The 16903-nt window shown below is 44.9% G+C and overlaps 1 pseudogene; it reads left to right on the top strand.

The window, feature by feature from the left end:
- The first annotated feature begins 3764 nt into the window (after window positions 1–3764).
- On the top strand, window positions 3765–3883 carry LOC148500838 (5S ribosomal RNA; annotated as a pseudogene).
- The last annotated feature ends 13020 nt before the right edge of the window (window positions 3884–16903 follow it).

Below are 16903 nucleotides of genomic sequence, written 5' to 3'. Positions count from 1 at the left end.
TTAGAGCCGAAAGCTATCTGGGACTTGTGGCAGACGAGACCCTACCACAAGGGTCTCGTCGCAAGCCCCGATGGTCGCGATGGTCTTGACTAGGGGTGTGCACCGGCCACTTTTCGTGTTTTGTGTTTTGGTTTTGGATCTGGATCTTTCTTCGTGTTTTGGATCTGGATTGGTTTTGCCAAAACCACCCTTCCGTGTTTTGGGTTTTGTGTTTTGGATCTGTATTTTTTTGAAAAAAAGCATAAAAACAGCTAAAATCACAGAATTTGTGGGCTTTTCTGCTCCTATGCTGTTATTAACCTCAATAACCTTAACACCTCACACCTCACAATAGTGTTTTTATGTCCAAAAGGTTGCACCGAGGTAGCTGGATGACTATGCTAAGCGATACGAGTGGGCGGCACAAACATGTGGCCCATCTAGGAGTGACACTGCAGTGACAGACAGGATGGCAGTTTGAAGAACTAGGCCGCAAACAGTACATAATGCAAAGAAAAAAAAAGAGGTGCAAGATGGAATTGTCCTTGGGCCCTCCCACCCACCCTTATGTTGTATAAACAGGACATGCACACTTTAACAAACCAATTATTTCAGCGCCAGGGTCTGCCACACGACTGTGGCTGAAATGATTGGTTCGTTTGGGCCCCCACAAAACAAGCTGGCAATTAATCTGTCCCTGCACAAACTGGCTCTACGGAGGCAAGATGTCGTCCTCATCCTCCTCATCCACCGATTCTTCAACCTCTTCAGTGTTGTGTACATCCTCATCCTCACAGAGTATTAATTCGTCCCCACTGGAATCCACCACCACAGGTCCCTCTGTACGTTATGGAGGCTGGTCTCCCTGGAAGAGTTGATAATTCATTTTTATGAACATCATCTTCTCCACATTTTGTGGAAGCAACCTCCTACACCTTTCGCTGACAAGGTTCCCGGCTGCACTAAACACTCTTTTGGAGTACACACTGGAGGGAGGGCAACTCAGGTAAAATAGAGCCAGTTTGTACAGCGACCTCCAAATTACCTCTTTTTCCTGCCATTACAGGTATGGACTGTCTGACATCCCTGCTTGGACTTATGACACAGGCGCACGCTTGGCGCTGCTACTGTGTTGATGCACGTGCTGCTACTGCGCATACATTTCGCACACAAACACAGAAAAAAAGAATTGTTTATTTTTTGTGGAGCGCACTTTGGGGGTTACACCACCCTTTAACAGACTTATGGTACACAGGCGCACGCTTGGCGCTGCTCCTTTGAAGCACGTACAGTGCACACAATTCACAAACAGAAGAAAATGTTTTATTTTTGTTGGAGTGCACTTTGGGGGTCACACCACCCTTTAACAGACAGACGCACGCTTGTCGCTGCTGCTTTGAGGATGCAGGTGCAGCTACAGCCCACACAATTCACAAAGACAGAAAAAAAAATAAGAATTTTTTATTTTTTGTGGAGCGCACTTTGGGGGTTACACCACCCTTTAAAAGACAGATGCACGCTTGGTGCTGCTGCTTTGAGGATGCAGATGCGGCTACTGCGCATAGATTTCACACACAAACACAGAAAAAAAGAACATAACTTTATTTGTGTTGGAGCGCACTTTGGAGGTTACACCATCCTTTAACAGACAGATGCACGCTTGTCGCTGCTGCTTTGAGGATGGAGGTGCGGCTACTGCGCATACATTTCACACACAAACACAAAAAAAAGGATTATTTTATATTTGTTGGAGCGCACTTTGGGGGTTACACCACCCTTTAACAGACAGACGCACGCTTGTCGCTGCTGCTTTGAGGATGCAGGTGCGGCTACTGTTCATGCATTTCACACACAAACACAGAAAAAAAAGATTTTTTTATTTTTTGTGGAGTGCACTTTGGGGGGTTACATCTCCCTTTAACAGACGAGCCAGCCGGCCCTTTACTTATGACACAGGCGCACGCTTGGCGCTACTTTGTTGATGCACGTGCGGCCACAGTGCGCACAATTCACAAACATAGAAAATAATTTTTTATTTTGTTTGGAGTGCACTTTGGGGGTTACAGCACACTTTAACGGTCAAGCCAGCTGGCCCTTTACTTATGACACAGGCGCACGCTTGGCGCTACTTTGTTGATGCACGTGCCTCTACTGTGCATACAGGGCCTGATTCAGACCCGCTCGCGAGCGCTGAGCTCTCGCAAGCGGGACGATGTTGGCCCAGTGCGCATGCGCACGAGGGCGCCGGCTCCATCGTGCGCATGCGCAAGACCCGGATAGTGATGGCCACGCCATCGCTCTGGGTCTTGCTACAAAGGGGGCATGCTGTCGATGGTGAGTGACAGCACGCCCCCTTTGGTGGGCATGCCAGTGCCGTGGCTGGCGAGACGGAGGCGTTCCCATGGGAACGCCTTCCGTCTGGGGCCGACCCCACTGACATCACAAGTGATGTCAGTGGGAGTGCTCTCGGCTCTGATAGGGCCGAAAGCACTCCAGGGCTTGCGGCAGACGAGACCCTACCACAAGGGTCTCGTCGCAAGCCCGATGGTCGTGATGGTCTTGACCATCGCGACCATCTTTTTGGCCGCTCGCTATAGCTGTGGGTGGTCACCTACAGCTATGCGAGCGGCCAGGAGGCCGCTCAAAAAATACAGAGGGATGGCCCTGATTCAGAGCGAGCAATTTGTCAGAGCGTCCAACTCTGAATCAGGCCCACAATTCACAAACACAGATCACCCCTGGACAACACTACTGCACCCCTCTAGGACTACAGCCTTTATGGGACACTGCACAACACAGTACAGCCAGCCCCTATAGACTTTGGAGTGGACACAGCCCCTATGGACTACTGACTGCACAACACAGCACAACACAGCCCAGCCAGCCCCTATGACAGCAGCACAACACAGCCCAGCCAGCCCCTATGGACAACAGCAGCACAACACAGCCCAGTCAGCCCCTATGGACTGAGTGGACACAGCCCCTATGGACAACAGCAGCACAACACAGCCCAGCCAGTCCTAGCTCCCACCCTCACTCTTCACTGTAGACAGCCGGAGTGAGAAATGGTGCCGACGCGGGGACCTTTTATAGAATCCAAAACCCACGAGATACGGCAGGCCTGATGAAGACACTTTTTACATCGATTTCAGGTCCGAGTCAGACGGGAAAAGTCGAGCCTGACTCGGATACGACTCTGATCGGGGGGCTTGGGGGGGTTCAGTTTTCAGAAATCCGAACCCGCTCATCCCTAGTGTTGACCATCGTGACCATCATCCTGGCCACTCGTTAAGGCTGTGGGTGGTAACCCACAGCCTTGCGAGCGGCCAGGAGGCTGCATCATTTTTTAGATGCAGCCGCCCTCATTCAGAGCGAGCGGTTGCATTTTGCAAGAGGCTCTGAATGAGTTCCTAAGTGTAATTACCAAACATACACAAAGAACATGTCTCTAAATCATCCTACCTTGCAATGCAAAGTCCCATAGCACGGAGCTCCGTCCTGCAAGTCCCGCTGAGCCATCGGGGCTGTGTGCGCTCCACCGCCCTCAACTTTCTGTCATTGGAACGCATAGCTCCCCGTCCCCCAGACAACCAGTGACTACTTCCTGTATTCGCGCCCGGTGACAGACACAGCCGTCACCAGCGCGTCTGCATATTGGGGTGTGTTGCTCAAATCGCTCCTCATTGGCTATCACTAACGGGATTCTACGGTATATTTACCAACTGAAGCAATAGAAAAAAACACTTATGAATGAATAATCTCTATCCGTGTCAAACCTAAACTAACAATACAGCCAGACCACACTGGACATGCCCAATCTCGTCTGATCTTGGAAGCTATGCAGTGTTGGGCCTGGTTAGTACTCGGGTGGGAGACCACCTGGGAATACTGGGTGCTGTAGCTTGTATTGTTAGTTTAGGTTTGACACGGATAGAGATTATTCATTCATAAGTTATTTTTTTCTATTGCTTCAGTTGGTAAATATAGAATCCCATTAGTGATAGCCAATGAGGAGCGATTTGAGCAACACACCCCAATATGCAGACGTGCTGGTGACGGCTGTGTCTGTCACCGGGCGCGAATACAGGAAGTAGTCACTGGTTGTCTGGGGGACAGGGAGCTATGCGTTCCACTGACAGGAAGTTGAGGGCGGTGGAGCGCATGCTGCCCCGATGGCTCAGTGGGACTTGCAGGACGGAGCTCCGTGCTATGGGGCTTTGCATTGCAAGGTAGGATGATTTAGAGACATGTTCTTTGTGTATGTTTGGTGATTACACTAAGTGTTTTCAGATGTGTTTTACAGGTGATTCATTTGGACAATTAGGGGGTGGGACTTAGTATGTGAGTGGGTATATAATAGGGTGCAGGTCTCTTGGAAAGGTATCTTGTCAAAGGTCCAAGTATAGGACCAAAACGTCAATGCTGCTGTGCTAGATGCTGCTATGCTATTTATTTGGATATGAATAAACATCTTTTTATATGAAGACTGGTGAGTGCACCCCTGGATTTATTTTTCTACTTTGAAAGGACATGTTTTTGCCCTATTTGGGTAGACACCCCAGCATATTATGGACTACAACGTGAGTGTGGACCCATATGGAGACTATATATATATATTAGGGGTGAGCGGGTTCGGATTTCTGAAATCCGAACCCCCCCGAGCCCCCCCGATCCGAGTCCGATCCGAATCAGGCTCGACTTTTCCCGCCTGACTCGGATCTGAAATCGAGGCAAAACGTCATCATCCCGCCTTCCGAGTCTCGCGGGTTTTGGATCCTATATAAGGTACCCACGTCGGCGCCATTTTCTCACTCGGCTGTGGACAGTGAAGAGGGAGGGTGGGAGTTAGGGCTGTGTAGTGTAGTGTAGTGTAGTGCTGCTGTTGTCCACTACTTCAAAGTCCATAGGGGCTGGCTGTGTTGTGCTGTGCTGCTGTTGTTAATAGGGGCTGTGTCCACTACTTCAAAGTCCATAGGGGCTGGCTGGACTGTGTTGTGCAGTCAGTTCTCCATAGGGGCTGTGTCCACTCCAAAGTCCTGTGCAGTGTCCCAGTCCTAAAGAGGTGCTGTAGTGTTGTCCAGGGGGTGCTCTGTCCATCAGGGGTGCTCCCCCCAAGTGCTAAAAAAATAATATATTTTCTGTGTTTGTGAATTGTGTGCGCAGTAGCCGCACGTGCATCAACAAAGTAGTGCCAAGCGTGCGCCTGTGTCATAAGTAAAGGGCCGGCTGGCTTGACCGTTAAGGGTGCTGTAACCCCCGAAAGTACACTCCAGTCCAAACCAAAAAAAAAATTATTTTCTGTGATTGTGAATTGTGTGCGCAGTAGCCGCACGTGCATCAACAAAGTAGTGCCAAGCGTGCGCCTGTGTCATAAGTAAAGGGCCGGCTGGCTTGACCGTTAAGGGTGCTGTAACCCCCGAAAGTACACTCCAGTCCAAACCAAAAAAAAAATTATTTTCTGTGTTTGTGAATTGTGTGCGCAGTAGCCGCACGTGCATCAACAAAGTAGTGCCAAGCGTGCGCCTGTGTCATAAGTAAAGGGCCGGCTGGCTTGACCGTTAAGGGTGCTGTAACCCCCGAAAGTACACTCCAGTCCAAACCAAAAAAAAAATTATTTTCTGTGTTTGTGAATTGTGTGCACAGTAGCCGCACGTGCATCAACAAAGTAGTGCCAAGCGTGCGCCTGTGTCATAAGTAAAGGGCCGGCTGGCTTGACCGTTAAGGGTGCTGTAACCCCCGAAAGTACACTCCAGTCCAAACCAAAAAAAAAATTATTTTCTGTGTTTGTGAATTGTGTGCGCAGTAGCCGCACGTGCATCAACAAAGTAGTGCCAAGCGTGCGCCTGTGTCATAAGTAAAGGGCCGGCTGGCTTGACCGTTAAGGGTGCTGTAACCCCCGAAAGTACACTCCAGTCCAAACCAAAAAAAAAATTATTTTCTGTGTTTGTGAATTGTGTGCGCAGTAGCCGCACGTGCATCAACAAAGTAGTGCCAAGCGTGCGCCTGTGTCATAAGTAAAGGGCCGGCTGGCTTGACCGTTAAGGGTGCTGTAACCCCCGAAAGTACACTCCAGTCCAAACCAAAAAAAAAATTATTTTCTGTGTTTGTGAATTGTGTGCGCAGTAGCCGCACGTGCATCAACAAAGTAGTGCCAAGCGTGCGCCTGTGTCATAAGTAAAGGGCCGGCTGGCTTGACCGTTAAGGGTGCTGTAACCCCCGAAAGTACACTCCAGTCCAAACCAAAAAAAAATATATTTTCTGTGTTTGTGAATTGTGTGCGCAGTAGCCGCACGTGCATCAACAAAGTAGTGCCAAGCGTGCGCCTGTGTCATAAGTAAAGGGCCGGCTGGCTTGACCGTTAAGGGTGCTGTAACCCCCGAAAGTACACTCCAGTCCAAACCAAAAAAAAAATTATTTTCTGTGTTTGTGAATTGTGTGCACTGTGGCTGCACGTGCATCAACAAAGGAGCAGCGCCAAGCGTGCGCCTGTGTCCCATAAGTAAAGAGCCGGCTGGCTCATTTCTTAAAGGGTGGTGTAACCCACAAAGTGCACTACTCTCCAGCAAAAATAAAATAATATTTTCTGTGTTTGTGTGCGCTTTAGCCGCACGTATATATATCAATATAACATAAATGGAGGACCAAACTTTCTCCGATAAAAATAAAATAGGGAAAGATCAAGAACCACTTCCTCCTAGTGCTGTTGCTGCTGCTGGGAGTTGTTCATCATCCCAGAGAGGAAGTAGGAACATCACTACTTTTACTAAACAATTGACCCTCCAACAGTCCCTAGCGATGAGGATGAAGTACGACAGCAGTCATCCTGAAGCAAAACGTATAACTGAGGCCTTGACTGCTATGTTGGTGTTAGACGTGCGTCCGGTATCCGACATTAGTGCAGTGGGATTTAGACAATTGATGGAGGTAGTGTGTCCTCGGTTCCAAATCCCGTCTAGATTCCACCTGCATCCTCAAAGCAGCAGCGACAAGCGTGCGTCTGTCTGTTAAAGGGTGGTGACACCCTCAAAGTGTGCTACACAAACAATTAAAATATTGTTCTTTTTTTTTCTGTCTTTGTGAATTGTGTGGGCTGTAGCCGCACCTGCATCCTTAAAGCAGCAGCGACAAGCGTGCGTCTGTCTGTTAAAGGGTGGTGACACCCTCAAAGTGTGCTACACAAACAATTAAAATATTGTTCTTTTTTTTTCTGTCTTTGTGAATTGTGTGGGCTGTAGCCGCACCTGCATCCTTAAAGCAGCAGCGACAAGCGTGCGTCTGTCTGTTAAAGGGTGGTGACACCCTCAAAGTGTGCTACACAAACAATTAAAATATTGTTCTTTTTTTTTTGGTCTTTGTGAAATGTGTGGGCTGTAGCCGCACCTGCATCCTTAAAGCAGCAGCGACAAGCGTGCGTCTGCCTGTTAAAGGGTGGTGACACCCTCAAAGTGTGCTACACAAACAATTAAAATATTGTTCTTTTTTTTTCTGTCTTTGTGAATTGTGTGGGCTGTAGCCGCACCTGCATCCTTAAAGCAGCAGCGACAAGCGTGCGTCTGTCTGTTAAAGGGTGGTGACACCCTCAAAGTGTGCTACACTAACAATTAAAATATTGTTCTTTTTTTTTTGGTCTTTGTGAAATGTGTGGGCTGTAGCCGCACCTGCATCCTTAAAGCAGCAGCGACAAGCGTGCGTCTGTCTGTTAAAGGGTGGTGTAACTCTCAAAGTGCTCCAAAAAATAAAAAACTATTTTTTTAATGTGTTTGTGACTTGTGTGCGATGTAGCCGCACCTGCATCCTTAAAGCAGCAGCGACAAGCGTGCGTCTGTCTGTTAAAGGGTGGTGACACCCTCAAAGTGTGCTACACAAACAATAAAAATATTCTTCTTTTTTCTGTCTATGTGAATTGTGTGGGCTGTAGCCGCACCTGCATCCTTAAAGCAGCAGCGACAAGCGTGCGTCTGTCTGTTAAAGGGTGGTGACACCCTCAAAGTGTTCTACACAAACAATTAAAATATTGTTCTTTTTTTTTCGGTCTTTGTGAAATGTGTGGGCTGTAGCCGCACCTGCATCCTTAAAGCAGCAGCGACAAGCGTGCGTCTGTCTGTTAAAGGGTGGTGTAACTCTCAAAATGTTCCAAAAAATAAAAAACTATTTTTTAATGTGTTTGTGACTTGTGTGCGATGTAGCCACACTTGCATCCTCAAAGCAGCAGCGACAAGCGTGCGTCTGTCTGTTAAAGGGTGGTGACACCCTCAAAGTGTGCTACACAAACAATTAAAATATTGTTCTTTTTTTTTCTGTCTATGTGAATTGTGTGGGCTGTAGCCGCACCTGCATCCTTAAAGCAGCAGCGACAAGCGTGCGTCTGTCTGTTAAAGGGTGGTGACACCTCAAAGTGTTCTACACAAACAATTAAAATATTCTTCTTCTTTTTTCTGTCTTTGTGAATTGTGTGGGCTGTAGCCGCACTTGCATCCTCAAAGCAGCAGCGACAAGCGTGCGTCTGTCTGTTAAAGGGTGGTGTAACCCTCAAAGTGTGCTCCACAAACAATAAAAATATTCTTTTTTTTTTCTGTCTTTGTGAATTGTGTGGGCTGTAGCCGCACTTGAATCCTCAAAGCAGCAGCGACAAGCGTGCGTCTGTCTGTTAAAGGATTACATCGGTGACAGCATCCAAGTAGGCATGTCAGACAGTCCGTACCTGTACTGGCAGGAAAAAGAAGCAATTTGGAGGTCCCTGTACAAACTGGCTCTATTTTACCTGAGTTGCCCCCCCTCCAGTGTGTACTCCGAAAGAGTGTTTAGTGCAGCCGGGAACCTTGTCAGCGAAAGGCGTAGGAGGTTGCTTCCACAAAATGTGGAGAAGATGATGTTCATAAAATGAATTATCAACTCTTCCAGGGAGACCAGCCTCCAGAACGTACAGAGGGACCTGTGGTTCCAGCAGGGACGAATTAATACTCTGTGAGGATGAGGATGTACACACTGAAGAGGGTGAGGAATCGGTGGATGAGGAGGATGAGGATGACATCTTGCCTCCGTAGAGCCAGTTTGTGCAGGGACAGATAAATTGCCAGCTTGTTTTGTGGGGGCCCAAACGAACCAATCATTTCAGCCACAGTTGTGTGGCAGACCCTGGCGCTGAAATGATTGGTTTGTTAAAGTGTGCATGTCCTGTTTATACAACATAAGGGTGGGTGGGAGGGCCCAAGGACAATTCCATCTTGCACCTCTTTTTTTTCTTTGCATTATGTACAGTTTGGGGCCTAGTTTTTCAATGCCATCCTGTCTGCCACTGCAGTTTCACGCCTAGATGGGTCACGTGTTTGTGCCGCCCACTTGTGTCGCTTAGCATAGTCATCCAGCTACCTCGGTGCAACCTTTTGGACATAAAAACACTATTGTGAGGTGTGAGGTATTCAGAATAGACTGGAAATGAGTGGAAATTAAGGTTATTGAGGTTAATAATAGCATAGGAGCAGAAAAACCTACAAATTCTGTGATTTTAGCTGTTTTTATGCTTTTTTTCAAAAAAATACAGATCCAAAACACAAAACCCAGAACCCAAAACACGCAAGGGTGGTTTTGGCAAAACCAATCCAGATCCAAAACACGAAGAAAGATCCAGATCCAAAACCAAAACACAAAACACGAAAAGTGGCCGGTGCACACCCCTAATATATATATATATATATATATTTATATATTTCTCCCTGCATATACTGTAACCCTGATTGCCCCCTCCATAGCTGTCTCTCACTGCCAGTGCCTTCCATATAACACTGAACACCTCATAGCTCACATTGAGCCCTTCACAGCTCACTTATTGACTCCCTCACTGCCCGCACAGTCCACCTCAAAGCACTCACTGACTTCCTCACAGCACTCACTGTCCCTTTCATTGTCCACCATACATCCTTCCCCCTTACACTGCCACCTCATAGCACTCCACTCCCCTCCCCTGTTCACCACACAGCACCCCCCAGCCTCTATAACACCCACCTCACATCACCCACTCGGCCGATCCAATGTCCACCTCACAGCACCTCCCCACTCACTAGCACCCTGTGTGAGACATTTTTGAGCGCCCCCTTCCAACTATGGGCCTGATTCAGATCCACTCGCAAGTGCTGAGTGCTCGCAAGCAGGTCAATGTTGGCCCAGTGCGCATGCGCACGACAGAGCCGGCTCCATCATGCGCATGCACGAGACCCGGATAGCGACGGGCAAACCGTCGGTGTTGAGTGACAGCACGCCCCCTTTGGTGGGTGTTCCGGGGGCGTAGCTGCCCAGATGGAGGCGTTCCCATGGGAATGCCTACCATCTGGGGCCGGCCCCACTGACATCACAAGTGAAGTCAGTGGGAGTGCTTTTGGCTCTGTTTGAGCCGAAATCACTCTAGGACTTGCGGCAACGAGACCTTACCACAAGGGTCTCGTTGCAAGCCTGATGGTCGTGATGGCCTTGACCATCGCAACCATCTTTCTGGCCGCTCGCTATAGCTGTGGGTGGTCACCAACAGCTATAACAGCGTCCAGGAGAGCGCTCTGTCAGAGTGTCCGGCTCTAAATCAGGGCCTGTATCCATAATTAATACTTTTACTATTATTAATATTCAAAAACACACACATTGGCTACCACAGGGAAAAAAATAAAACACATTTGACCCTGTTAGCGTGGAATGCTTAAATAGATTATTAAATGCTCTATATATGTGTATGTCGCTTTAAGAGTGATTTTAAGAGTTACATAAGCTTGAAGTTTTAGACAAACATGTTATTCACCATACAGTCTGGAGTAGAGAAGATAAAGTACTATCAGGGGTGGAGACCCTTGGACAGTCTGAAGATTAAAAGATAGAAGATGTTGACCAAGATGGCAGGCGAGGAACACAACAAGAATATGCATCATAATGTCTTATGTTTATCTTATCTATATGTCCAGCCAGTATTGGGGGGCACAAACAAGTTGTTGGTGCCCATGCATAAAGCTGACTCATGGTGACTGACCTTTTCAAGACCCCTATAAATAAAGCCAGCACTCGTACTGTTCCCAAGAATGGTCTGCGCAGTGCTATGATGTGTAACTACATCGTTGTCTGTGTCTGATTTGTTCTCCAACCATGGTTGTCTGTTTGTCTGCTTACTTTGTCTTGTAACGTAAGCTACTGCTGATTCCAGATACATTGAAGGAAGTAGTACAGCTCTCAAAACTACGCTCACAACTGGTGCGTTGGCCGGGAAACCTCAACATCTGGAAACCACTGACAGATCATCTCCCGGGATGCCGAGGACGAACTGATATCCAAATCCGCGGTGAGTAAGTGAAAGCTATGCATTTGCATCTTCTTACTCTATTCGGTTCTTCCTTGGGATCTCTGGGAGCGTTCAGTGGGTCCGGATAAGCAGGTATTCCAAAAAGAACCCAATGTGTTTGGAATCTACTGTTTTATGTGTGTGTGTACGCTTAAACTGTCTTTTTTTCCTGTTCACTCTCACATTTCCTCATCCAGTATCCTTATCTGTGCGGGGCAGACGGGGTTTTGTAAGTAACTAAAGATTAAAAGTGCCAATTTGTGGCATTTTTCCAGTATAACCTCTCATATTGCACATATTACAATTTGAAATTTTTAATTAGACATATGTTTGAGCATTATAATAGAAAATGTAATGCATTAGAGATCTTTATAAGTCTAATTAAATGGCATAACAGAAATACAGTAAAATAACTAGGATTGTTACAAGGGACATAAAGAAATGTGTGCATGTTGTAGTGAACATTTTAAAGTTATGATTGGGAATATTTTAATGGGGAAATGGTGAGCGGGATGGTTAGAGCCAACTTAGAGGTAACTTGTAGAAAGTGTACATGCAATGTTTTGATGTTTATGTTTTTAAATGAGAACTGCTAGTGAATATAGTTTAAGTATTAAACAGTAATTAAAAGGAAACAATTGACATTAATGCTTGTTAAATGTTATGTAGGCATTAGAAATTGAAGTATTGATAAAATGTTTGAATTTCATTGCGCTAACTGTACATATTGCTGGGTAAAGATAGCCAGAACAGACGCACTAGGAAAAAACCCACAATGTGTATTGTAAACAGAAGACAGTACCACCACCAAAGCAAGGGGAAAAGGAGCTTTCAGTGGTCATATAGTGTGTTCATACACTGACCTCAGAAACAGGATAGCTGCTCACATAGAAGCTAGTCTTTTGTCATAACAGTAGCACCAACTACAGTTAACCAAAGTACACTACATTAAAAGTGGGGTGTGGCAGACCCCTAAATAGGTGCCTCCCTTGAATTGTGCACAAGAAACGAATATATTGAACAACACTGCGACTACCCAGACGTGGGGGCTCAGATCTAAAAGCAGGGAACCCGATATTTCGGATGAACCCCTAAAAGCAGGGAACCCGATATTTCGGACGAACCCCTAAAAGTAGGGAACCTGATATTTCAGACGAACCCCTAAAAGTAGGGAACCCGCTGGTGTGGATGAACCCCTACAGATCACGACAGATAAGGAAGGTACTAAAGCTTTAAAAGGAATACTGGCCATATTCCTGCAGGCAGGTTTCAAGGATGCTAGAATGTGGCAGGTCTTAGCAGGTTAGCTCAGGTAGAGAGGCATGGATATCACAGTGTAGCAGACTGTGAGGTAAATGCTCCATATACCCCTTCACCACAATGCATTCACACCACCAGCAAGACACCCAGATGTACAGCGATACATGCGTTACATAGAATTCCCCCCAACATGATTGTGCGCAAAGTCAGTGAGGGGAGGTAACATACAGTTTACGCAATAGGAAATTGAGAACCACAAGAAAGGACACTTAGAACAGGCATTATACACAATTAAAAGTAATAAGTTATTTGAAATTACGTAAACAGTAATTAACAAAGGTTAAATGTATATTTATCTGGCAGTGCTTTATATGTATAAGAAGGTACCTTTTAGTTTAGATTAGGGATGTGCAGGCTCGGATAGGATCGAGTTTGCACGTTGAGTTCAGATTTTTCCCTCCAAAAAAACGGAACTCAGAAAGAGGGAAAACGTCATCTTGCATGGACGAACATCATCATTCCTGGACAAAAGTCCTATCCGAGCCTGCACATCCCTAGTTTAGATGCAATTGCATAATGTTGAATAATCCTGTGAGCAAGCGGTAGTCTGTCTCCTCCAAATGCTGCCAAAGAAATTGATTATAAGAAGCGGCTAGCAGAAAGAGAGGGGGGGGAGTGACTAAGTCACGTCAATTACCAAGCTGTTGATATAAAATAAGAAATTATTGAAAGTTTTTGTGGCTGTGTACATCATATTTAATACGTGAATGTACGACCACAAATAAGGAAGGTATGTCACTTTTTGCATTCTTTTATGGATAGCACAGTTAATGCAGGTTTATGACAGGAATACAGAATAAGAAAAATGTTTTAAGTATATAAAATGTAAAGTACGTACAGGATTAATGTTTTATTAAAGAATGGTCGACCAAAAAGAAAGTAAACGTTTATAAAGTTAATGATCAAGGTTTAAAAATATTAGAAATTTATATAGGATATATTGTACAGATGATAGCTATGGTTTTTTTAGCTGTGTGCTGCTAAACGTTATGAGTTATAGCTTAGAAGCTCAGTGTATTTTTTAGTACTTTTGAATTGATAATCTGAGATATAGAGATAACAGCTACATCTGACAATATCAGAAAGAAAGAAATTGCAACCAGAGCTAATGGCAGGGTCAGAGAAAGCTCTAGCTGATATGACAGCAATAAGCAAGGGCACACCAGAACCACCATCAAATGAAGTGCCTCCAATATGTCCCACCCAAGACCAAGGTGTTGTTGATAAAGCAGGACACTTGAAAGAAACTCAAGAGCAACGCAGACCCTGGGCATTGTCCGGTATGCAAGATATAGTGGCTTTGTTTGCGCCAGACCTCGGTAACAAGAATAACCAACTGATAGAAGCAACGAACATCATAGAAACCACAATTGATACAGGAGCTAGATCAGCAAAGCAAAAAGGGAATCTCGTTCCAACAGCACCTAACATCGAGCAAAACTTAAAGCAATACCGTAATGAACACCTGAAGAAGATTTCTTCATGACAGATCCACAACGTGAAAAGAAGTATAAGACTCGATTATTGAAACTATATGGACAATCATATCCAATAGAACCAGAAGCAGAAATAATGGGAGTTCCCGCTGTACTTCAAGTAGTGGAAAGTATAGAAGACAGAGAGCAAGAGAAGAATAGTAGACAAAGAGAAAAGACTACAGCACAGAAGATAACAGTGCATGTGGTACAAGACAAGACAAGATGGAAAGATCGTGCAGAAAATACCAAGGGGAAAACTCCTTTAGATACTGAGAAAATGATGAAGCTGGGCTTATGTTTCTTCTGCAAGCAAAGAGGTCACATGAAAAGAAATTGTGACAAATACAAGAGATGGCAGAAGAAGCAAAACAAAACCCAGGCATAGGATGTAGGCGCTCCCTTGTACCTCCCACTTTATACTGCTGACCAATTTCATCAAGACAAGAATGAAGCAAAGAGAAATGAAGTAATTGCTTTACCCACTGGTCAGCAGTGTGAATGTTTAATGAAGAGCGGAGCAGAGTGAACTAGCTATGATGAAGAGGAGGTACCAAACAATCTATTATCCAATAAAGTTTTATCAGCAACTGGACTTGAAGGAAGTGAAGTCAACTTACAAGAAAGTAAGCCTGTATTAATGAAGATAGCATCTGAGCAACTACAGGTACCAATTAAGTTTTTGATTTCACCTAAATGTCCAGATAACCTACTGGGAGCAGATGTAATATTCAAGTTAAGAAGTATGTATTAAGTACACTCCGGACAGAGTGGTACTAATTTCAGGCCTCACAAAAGAATGAACAGTTGACCGCAGCTATTTATTATTCTCAGCAGAGAACCCCACAAGTTACATTATTATCAGAATGGATGTCCAAGCTACCTGATAAGCTATTGTCCAAAGGAAAGAAGATGTGGGACGTCTAGCAGTACAGCCGGTTCAACTTACCCTGAAGCCAAATACTCTCCCAGTACCAATTAGATAGTATCCACTGACTCAAGTACAGAATGAAGAAAATTAACCATGCAAATTCTAAGTTGAAAAATTCAGGAGTATTTCCCATAAAACTTAAGAAGCTGAATTCAAGACCTTATACAGTAATTGGTCAAGAAAGAACCAAGCACCTGTTCGCTGCAAGATTAACCAGGTATGAAGTGGCTTTGTTAAGCACATCTCATGTAACCATCTTAAGGTACACAAGTTCTCAATCCAGTAACTCACCTTCCTATCAATGATTCATGAGAGGGGAAATGAGCCTGTGAAATAATCCCTGAAGTAGGAAAAAGTACAGATGAAGTTGAATCATGGGATAAGGAAGAAGGTACTGAGATTTCTGATGAAGACAGATCATGTAATAAGGAGGAAGAAGTTGTCAGAAGTTGTCAGTAAAGGTAGTAAAGAAAATATACATACTTTTTTCCCTCATCATGATTGTTTAGCTCTTATGTAAGTTAAAGTCAGGGCTCTTCATCATGTAACGGACACTCCTTTACAGAATCCTGAATGTAGATGGCTCCAGATACTATGTTAATGGGAGCATACACACAGGATATACAGACACTTCATATACAGACATCTTAATTTTCACAGCACTACCTCCATAGTGCTCAGCACAAGAAGAAGAATTGTGTGCACTCAAGGAAGCTTGAATCTTGGCAGAAGGACAAACAGCTAAACCTCTACAGAAATCCCAGGTATGAGATCCACAAAATTGTCCCTACCTGAAGAAACCAGAAATTATATCAAGCATGCAACTTTGACTAATCAGCTATTCATTGCCCTTGAACTAACATCAGAAAGAAGCAATTGTAAAGATACAGGCCCCTACCAAGAAACAGACACCAGAAGTAAAAGGTAACGCTATTGCAGATACAGCAGCAAAGGAAGCAGTATTGCAAGACCCAGTAACTGTGTACCAAATTCAAGTACAAGAAGCTCCAGTCCATGAGGACACCTTACAGCACTTCCAGGAACAGGTTTCCAAGGGAGAGAAGGAATTGTGGATAAAACATAGGAGCCGTAAAAGAATGAACAAGCTATATGGGCAAAAAGGACAAAAAGGGTGTCTACTAAGGGCTTGGTATCTAATCATGTTACAGATAAAGTATGAAAAGATGAACTATTCAAAGAAAGCCAAATTGTGTGGCAGCAGTGGATGGCACCGGAATTCAATGCAGCAGCGTGCGGGATGTAGGAAATATGTAATCCAGGATAAAGAAAATAAAGATTTTCCAGAAACAGATTCCAAGGCCAATCTAACCTTTTCAGAAGCTGCAGAAAGATTACCTACAGCTATTTAAGAGAGGGCCTTACACACCAGTATGAAAAGTAATAGGAACAGGTAGGCCCTGATTACAATGTCTACCAACAGTTTTGTTCTCTATTAGAAACACCTCTGTAAAGACACATAAGTTTTGATACAGTACCAAAGACAGGGTGTTACTTTCCTTAGCAGTTACAGCATAACTATGAAGATTTAACTGCCTATGTACAAGCAATGTGTAAAGCTTTAACTAACCTCCATTGTCAAGTATTCTGTTCCCTTCCAGATCCAGACTCTGATGACAGTACTCATTCATTGAGTTCAGGGAACTGGATCTATTTCAAGAGACATGTGAGAAGGGCACTTGAACCATGATACGATGGCCCATTTCAGGTGTTGCTGACTACACCTACCACAGTAAAGCTGGAAGGAAAAGACACTTGGGTTCACAGCATTGCACTGTAAGAAGTGGACAATGGAGATAGAGATCAAGCAACTTGCTACAGAGTGAGGATAAGAATTAAGTACACAACTAAAGAAGATGAGCAGAA

Source organism: Taudactylus pleione, unplaced genomic scaffold (genome assembly GCF_031769625.1).
Source record: "Taudactylus pleione unplaced genomic scaffold, aTauple2 ptg000545l, whole genome shotgun sequence".
In the NCBI taxonomy this organism is placed as follows: Eukaryota; Metazoa; Chordata; class Amphibia; order Anura; family Myobatrachidae; genus Taudactylus; species Taudactylus pleione.
Note: the sequence above shows the minus strand (reverse complement) of the source record. Positions and strands in the feature narration are given on the sequence as shown.